This window comes from Mus caroli, chromosome 15, assembly GCF_900094665.2.
Source record: "Mus caroli chromosome 15, CAROLI_EIJ_v1.1, whole genome shotgun sequence".
NCBI classification, from domain to species: Eukaryota; Metazoa; Chordata; class Mammalia; order Rodentia; family Muridae; genus Mus; species Mus caroli.
In genome coordinates, this window is record NC_034584.1 from 24,508,151 (window position 1) to 24,516,529 (window position 8,379).

Consider the following 8,379-nt stretch of genomic DNA (forward strand, 5'->3'; position numbering starts at 1 on the left):
GGACAGCCAGGGCTACACAGAGAAACCCTGTCTCAAAAAACAAAACAAAACAAAACAAAACAAAACAAAACAAAACAAAACAAAACAAAACAAAACAGTACTATCTGTGGCATAATTAAGTGTGTGCTATATCAATGAGAAGATATAGATGTCTCCATAACCTTTCATGAAATTTCAAAGGACGGAAGTGTCTTCAGAGGAAGATGGAGAGCTTTACAGATGTTACTTACTGCATGACTTTTACTCAAGCATTGTCTTCTTCTTCCTTCCTTCCTCTTCCTCTTCCTCTTCTTCTTCCTCTTCCTCTTCCTCTTCCTCTTCCTCTCCCTCTCCTTCTCATTTCTTCTCCTCCTTGTCCTCCTCTTCTCCTCTTCCTCCTCCTCCATTCTCCTCCAACTCCTCCTTCTTTTTCTTCTTCTCCACCTACTCATCCTCCTATTCTCCATCTCCATTGTCCTCCTCCTCCTCCTCCTTCTTCTTCTTCTTCTTCTTCTTCTTCTTCTTCTTCTTCTTCTTCTTCTTCTTCTTCTTCTTCTTCAACACAGAACCACTTATGATAAGTTTCTAAACAAAGAGTCACAGTGTCATGTCATTACTTTTAGAGACCTCAATACCCCCTGTGCATCCATGATTGGATATCCACAAGTCAGGATGTGTATTAAATTATTTATGTGTGATCAACAAATAGTGATTTTTTTTTCTCAAAGGAAACTAACAAATAGAACATGTTTGTAAAAATGTCCTCTTCACTGTAATTTTAGTATTTTCTTTTTTTGAGAGAGAGCATGTGTGAAGACAGACATGAGGGTGGGCCTCATTCACAGCCCCACTTTTTGTATAAGAAAGGTAATTGAGAAAATCAGTAGCAAGATAAATATAGCTTCTTAATATTTTATCTTAAGATATTATTTCTATGCAACAATGCCATTTATTTATACTTTTAAAGTTGTTTTTACAATAGATTAAATTAGAACACTTTATGCAGATTTATAAATATCTTAATATATTACACAGATTCTTAAACGTCATTATTTTTTTTCAGTTCTACTCTCAATACCTACACTACTAAACTGACATATGCATCCCCCCAAAGAAACACATTTTAAAAAGTCTGCTATATCTACACAATAGATTTTTCCTCCATAATAAGTAATAAACTTGGGCTGGAGAGATGGCTCAGTGGTTAAGAGCACTGACTGCTCTTCCGAAGGTCCTGAGTTCGAATCCCAGCAATCACGTTGTCACAACCATTTTAATGAGATCTGCATATAATAATAAATAAACCTTTTTTAAAAAGTAATAAACTTATGCCTTTTGCAGGAAAAGTCATGCAACAGGTCTTAGTGAGTTTAGCCAGGCTCAAAAAGACAAATATCAGTTTTATCCCATTTTCTTTTGTTCTAAGATTATATATAATCACATAAGTTCATGTATATAGACACATATACAATGCAAATAGTTCTCAAATTGTCTTCAGAACAAAGAGATCAGTAAGGAAGACGAGGGTAAGGGATGAGTGAGCCACTTGATTCTTAAATGAGTAGCAGGTCCTCTCAATGTAGAACTAAATTTCCATTATGATGTGTGCTAGAATGTTAATTTATTAGGAGACTGGGGAGGTGGCTCAGTGGCTAAGAGCACTGGCTGCTCTTGCAGAGGACAATTATTTTCTCAGACCCAAAACGGGCAACTCACAAATACCTAATTTGAGTTTTGAGGGAAATTGTTGGTCATCCTGACAAGAAAGCACACACAAGTACCTTTAAATAAGTTTTAAATAAAAAAGAATGATGACATGAGTTAAAACATTGACCAAAGTTTTCTAGTTTTTTTTTTTTCTTTTCTATTATAAGAGCATGACTATACAGGTCCTTCAGGATTTATTTGCTCATACCTGATACATATACATACATAACAAAAATATTTATCTCCAATAAAAGTCAAGGTATCAAATAAAAATGTAAAGTTTGTTCTTAAATTCAAATGTTATCAGATGAATTAATATACTTATAAAAGACTTTTAAAAAATAGTTGAATCATCCTTACTGCAATTCAAGTGGCTAAAAAGGAAAACCAAAGAAGTACAAGGTCACACAAAATGAAGGAGAGGATATATATTTTTGATACAATATATATTTTGCAATCCGTGTTCACTGTAAACAGCTAAAGATATAGCATTAATATATGAACTGGATGTAATTTAGATTCCTGAGCTATATTTAAATATCATTAACTTCCATGTTCAATAATTATACATACTTTTTGCTATGAAAGATAGTTCCCCCGCTAACAAATACAGAAGTGATGCTCACAGCCATCCATTGGATGGAGCACAGGGTCCCCAACGAAGGAGCTAGAGAAAGTACCCAAGGAGCTGAAGGGGTTTGCATCCCCATAGGAGGAACAACAATATGAACTAACCAGTACCCCCAGAGCTCCCTGGGATTAAACCACCAACCAAAGAAAACACATGGTGGGACTCATGGCTCTGGCTGCATATGTAGCAGACAATTGCCTAGTCAGTCATCATTGGGAGAAGAGGCCCTTGGTCCTGTGAAGGTTCTATGCCCCAGTTTAGGGGAATGCCAGGGTAAAGAAGCAGGAGTAAGTTAGTTGGTAAACAAGGTGAGGGGGGGTTGGAAGGGGAAACCGGGAAAGGGGATAACATTTGAAATGTAAATAAAGAAAACATCTTTAAAAAAAAAAAAGATGGCTTCTCCCAAAAACTTAATTGAAAATATGTTACTCAAATAGGAACAGAAAACAGGATGTAGTTACTTTTCACAGTCTAAGCCATACATAAATATCTGTCATAAATCAAGTTTTAATTCAGTATAATATTTTGAAGTGATAAAAACAATAACTTAACCAGCTCAAAGGAAGGTCCCAAGGACTTACACTATTTCTGAGGCTATGGAGCTCTCACAAAAAGGGACCTATCATGAGTGCCCTCGGAAAGACCCAACAAGTAGCTGAAAGAGTCAGATGCAGTTATTTGCAGCCAACCAATGGACAGAAGAAGCTGACCCCTGTTGTTGAATTAAGGAAGGCTGAAAGAAGCTGAGAAGAAGGTTGATCCTGTAGGAGGACCATCAGCCTCAATTAATCTGGACTTGCAAGATCTCTCAGACACTAGACTACCAACAGACAGCACACACCAGCTTATATGAGGCCCCCAACACAAGACAGTAGAGGACTTCCAGGTGTGTGTTCAATCAGAGCTGATGCACCTAACCCTCAAGAAACTGGAGGCCCCAGAGAGTTTAGAGGTGGAGTGAGGGATGGGACAAACACCTGGAGACAGGGGTTTGGGTAGAAGGTATTGGATGGGGAACAATCAGAGGGTAGATGGGGTGGGGGATAATGTATGGAGTGTAAAAAAATTAATTAAAAAGAAACGAAAAAAAAAAAAACCAATAATTTGATGATGAAAAAATAGGAAACATCAAAATGGGAATTGTTTTTTTTTTTTAATATGACTTGATTGTATATCAGACCAAAATAGGACAATAGCACTGATTATCATAGTTCTGAGTGAAAACTATGCTCTCCATTTGAATATAACTGTAAAATATCAAGTTGGCAATAGGATGATTCTGTGAACTCCTGCAGTAGTGAATGATTTCATAATAATTTGAATTTTCAAATACTGATACCATAATGTTGGTTATTTTGGGTTTTTTTTGTTTGTTTGTTTCGATTTTTTTTTTTTTTAGATTTTATGCTTTTTGATCAGCCTAAAGTATGGGATGGATGATTACAGTAATCATCGGTGAGCCATAATAGTAGCTTCTCTTAAATACATAGAAGAGGAAAGAAGACACAACCTCTAAGAATTTAGTTGTCACAGATAAGCCTAGAGAATATTCCCCATAGCAATTTTCCATGACCAATGACAGAGATCTGGTGAGTAACATTTCCCTCAACTTTCTCTGATTCATCTACTGTTCATCTCCTTGACATGATTTGAGAGATTAATTCAGACTATTACTGACCCTTCTTCTTTGGAAGTAATTGTGGGAGTTGACACCTTCCTTATCACATGACACATGCCTTAATCAGTAACACTGTCACTCATCTGGGCTCCTACAAATATGCATCCTGCTTTTTTTTCTTATTTTCATATACAATGAAAATCTTGTATTCCCTCCTTCGTATTTTTTTTCAGCCCTCATCATTTCCTAGAAGCCTTCTGACTACAAGACCATCCACTCTGTGTTCTCTTGAGCATCTCCCCATGAGCCCATCCTCACCCACAGGATGGTCATCAGCATGTGTCACCCCAGCAGGAATCTGAACGAGGAATCTGACACCATTGTGAGTTTAAGAACTGCCGGAAATCATATAACACAGGCAAAAACCTCCAAAGTATCCACATTAAAAAAAAAAAATCATACCAGAATGAAGAAATACGATTCAATTTTGATTTTTACCTTTCAGTTCTCTTTCTCATCCTACTCTGCATTAGAATAACATTTATTATTTGAAGTGAATTATACATATTTATTTTACAACAGAACATTTATACTTTGTAACATTTGGCACTACATATTACCAGATTAGGAATAGCTATGAAACTTAACTAGAACACATTTCAATGATAAATATGCTTTCTTATAATAATTATATTCTTCCTCAAAGCAAATATGGTCATAACTAATTGCATAATTTTTCATATTTTACTTTGTCTACATGACATGCTTTGTTTTTAATAAAATATGTTAAACTTGATAGCTTAATTAGAAGATACCACACATTTCACAAAATCACAATGATCTGAGTGACTCTTCTGTCACATATGGCACGACTGAGCTCACCTATGATATTTAGCCAGCTCTGATTTAAATAGAAGATAGAAGTATTATCAAAGCTGTAATGTTGACTGAGACTAATAGACACCTGGGTCCCTGACATCACATACATTCTGTTTATAGTTTTATTTTATCTATATAGTTCCTATACCAGAATGCTTAGTTATATTTCTTTCTTTTTAAATAACATTTTAAAATCCATTCTTTCATATATTATATCTCATATATAACATCTCCCCCTTCTCCCAGCAGTCCATCCCTACCTCATTAATCATTCCTTAGTTTCTCTTCAGAAAAGAATTGGGGTCCCTTGGATATCAACAAATATGACTCATCAAATGGCAGTAAGATTAAGCATATTCCTTCAAACTAAGGCTGGAAAAGGCAATCCAGTAGGAGGAAACCATTCCCCAAAGCAGGCAACAGAGAAGATACAGCCTGTGCTCCAACTGTTAGGAGTCTTAAAAGATGTCTAAGCTGCACAACTGTAACCTATTTGCACAGAACCTATGGCAGACTCCCTAGTTGAGAATTCAGTCTCATGAGACCCTGAGTCCAGGTCAGTTGATTCTATGGGTTTTATTGAGGTGTCTTTGACCCCTCTGGCTCTTGTAATCTTACATCTTCTTCAGAAGGATTCCCTAAGTTTATCTCATATTTGTCTGTGGGTCTCTGCATCTGGTTGCATGAGTGGCTTGATAAAGCCTCTAGGAAGACAACTGGACTAGGTGTTAATCTATGAGTATATCAGAATATCATTAGGAATCATTTTATTTATTTGTTTAAACAAGTGGCTCATATTAAAGAGACTAAACTGTCAAAAAGTTTCTAAATTTTCCAGTGTGCACAGACTTCATTCCCTATCTGTCAACATGAGATGTGTGTGAAACAATGTAAGGTTTGCTCTATGTTCGTTTTCCTATCTGTAACTGTGTGCCTCCTTGTTTAGATTATTGTTTGGATTGGGGCATGAGTTTGATCCTCCTTTCATTTCTAGGACGCCATCTGATGCAGACCTGGGCAGGACCAAGTAGTTAGCACAGTCTTTGTGAATGCGTACATGTGCTAGTCCTGTTGTGTTTTCAAGGCTTTATTTCTCACTTGCCCTCCATTTGCTTTCTTTCTTGCATTCTTTATGCTTCATCTTGTACAGGCTTCATGAGGAAGTTTTTGATGAAGACATCCCCTTCAGACATGAGACCACTCAATCTCTGCACAGAGTCTTATGTTCTCTACGTTTGTTCCCACGTGCTACAGGAGGAGGCAGCTCTAGTGATGACTGAGCAAGGCACTGATCTATGAGTATACCAAAATGTTAAGGGTCATTTTATTGCTATGTTCCTTTAGTATCACAGTAGTATTTGGTTTTCTGTAGGTCCCTGGTATATCACTCTCTGTTCATTTCACCTTGATATTCATATATATACATAGCCTCTTTACTTCCAAACCTTTAATGATACTCTTTTAAAATTAATGGGCATAATTCATCTTTCATGTGAATGAAAATTATTTAACTGCAGAGAATGAAAACAAAATTAAAAACCTATTATTCAAAGAGCTTATACATTTATGAAGATGATGTGAAGCCCAACTACCACTGTAAAGATAATAAATCTTTATAATTCACAAGCAGTGTGCTGCATACTTTAAGAAGTACTTTAGACAAATCTAGGTTTATGCAAATATTTTGAAAGCTTCCTGCGTAGTACGTGAAAAATTATTCTTTGTAAATTTCATCAAGGACACAAAGAGAGAGATGTTAATCATGGGTACTGAGGCTGAACACTTATAATTTTTCTTGTAATGAGCACTATGTCTTACATAAAAGGAAAGTAGATGGTGTATAAGTAGTGACCTTTGAAATCTGCAGGTAGGATGATAGAATTACATGTGGAGGAAGGGAGCAGAAAACCATGGGTTACTGAGCACAAGTTAATGCTTGAATAAAGTAAATGACTTATATTTAGAAATGAAACCAACATATCTAATTAGAGATTGAGTATATGTTATACTAATTGCAGGTATTTGCTAAATTTTTCAAATAGCTACAGGTATGCAGAGATATTTAAAATAGGTGCAATCAACCTACCTATGTATCCATACATCCACCATGTGCTTTAATTACAAACACACTAACTTCAATCCCTGACACGTATATCCATGAATAGTAAAGAATGTTTCATTACTTATACTGTATTATTTTCTTTAAAAACATCTATTGTTAATCTTTTGTTTTCATTTTTATTGGTTATTTTATTTATTTACATTTCAAATGTTTTCCCCATTCCTAGTTCCCGCTTCCAAATCCCCCTATCCCCTCCTCCCTTCCCTTGCCTCTATGAGGGTGCTCCCCCCCCACCCACCCACTTCTGCCTCAGGGCCCTTGCATTCCCCTATCCTGGGTCATCAAGCCTCCACAGGACCAAGGAGCTCTCCTCCCAGTGAGGCCGGATAAGGCCATCCTCTGCTACATATCCAGCTGGAGGCATGGGTACCCTCTGTGTACTCCTTGGTTAGTGGTTTAGTCCTTGGGAGCTCTGGAGGTTTGGTTGGTTGATATTGTTGTTCTTCCTATGAGGTTGTAAACCCGTTTATCTCTCACAGTTCTTGCCCTAACTTCTCCATTGGGCTCCCCATGATCAATCTGATGTTTAGCTGTGAACATCAGCATCTGTATTTGTCAGCTTCTGCCCCAGACTCTCAGAGAACAGCTAGCCCTTAATTTCATTTCTCCCCTACAATATACATGGAGGAAATACCTGATTTTCATATTTGTGTCTGGCTCAACTTACTTGATATTAACTAACATTTCATTCTTCTGCTAGCTACATGATTACATTATGCATGGTTGAGCACAGCTATTTTAAACATGGACCACATTTTTTTTTAACCTTTTGACCCTTCAATGCAGACCTATTCAGATCCATAAGTTAGCTATTGTGAATGCATTTATGTTAGGAGGCATCTCTGTTGTATGAGGACTTTGTTTATTTGGGTATATTCACAGAAGTTCTGTAACCAGATTGCATGCTCATTCCATTTTCCTGTATGCTATGCCTTGATTTTCATCAAGCCTGACTTCATTCACCTTCACACTTACAGTGTATAAAAGTTGCTTCAGATCAGAGACTTCACCCACTTTTGCTACTTATTTTCTTAGTGACAATCATTCTCATTAAGATTGAATCTCACCCTTCCGGTCCAAGCCAGTACCGGGGTACCTTGAGCACAGAGTCTGCGGACAACCAGAAGGTCCCTACAGGACCCTCCACAGGATCTTAAGACCTCTGGTGAGTAGAACACAGCTTCTGCTCCAATCCAATCACACGGAACCTGAGACTGCATTAATTAGGGAAGCAGAAAACCTGGCCTGATCAGGGTCACAAGTCCCTTCCAGTATATGCCAGCACCGGGGTACCTTGGGCATGGAGTCTGAGGACACCTGAAAGGTCCCCACAGGACCCTCCATGGGATCTTAAGACCTTTGGTGAGTGGATCACAACTTCTGCCAGGAGGCAGGTTCGAACACCAGATATCTGGGCACCTTCCCTGCAAGAGGAGAGCTTGC

General features: G+C 37.4%; 1 long non-coding RNA gene across 1 annotated transcript in view; it reads left to right on the forward strand.

The window, feature by feature from the left end:
* The window catches only part of LOC110310012, a 23,979-nt gene that overhangs the window by 6,386 nt on the left and 9,214 nt on the right, over window positions 1-8,379 (forward strand). The window contains exon 2 of the long non-coding RNA XR_002379788.1: window positions 4,169-4,317. This is a non-coding gene — a long non-coding RNA (uncharacterized LOC110310012). The remainder of the gene's footprint in view (window positions 1-4,168; window positions 4,318-8,379) is intronic.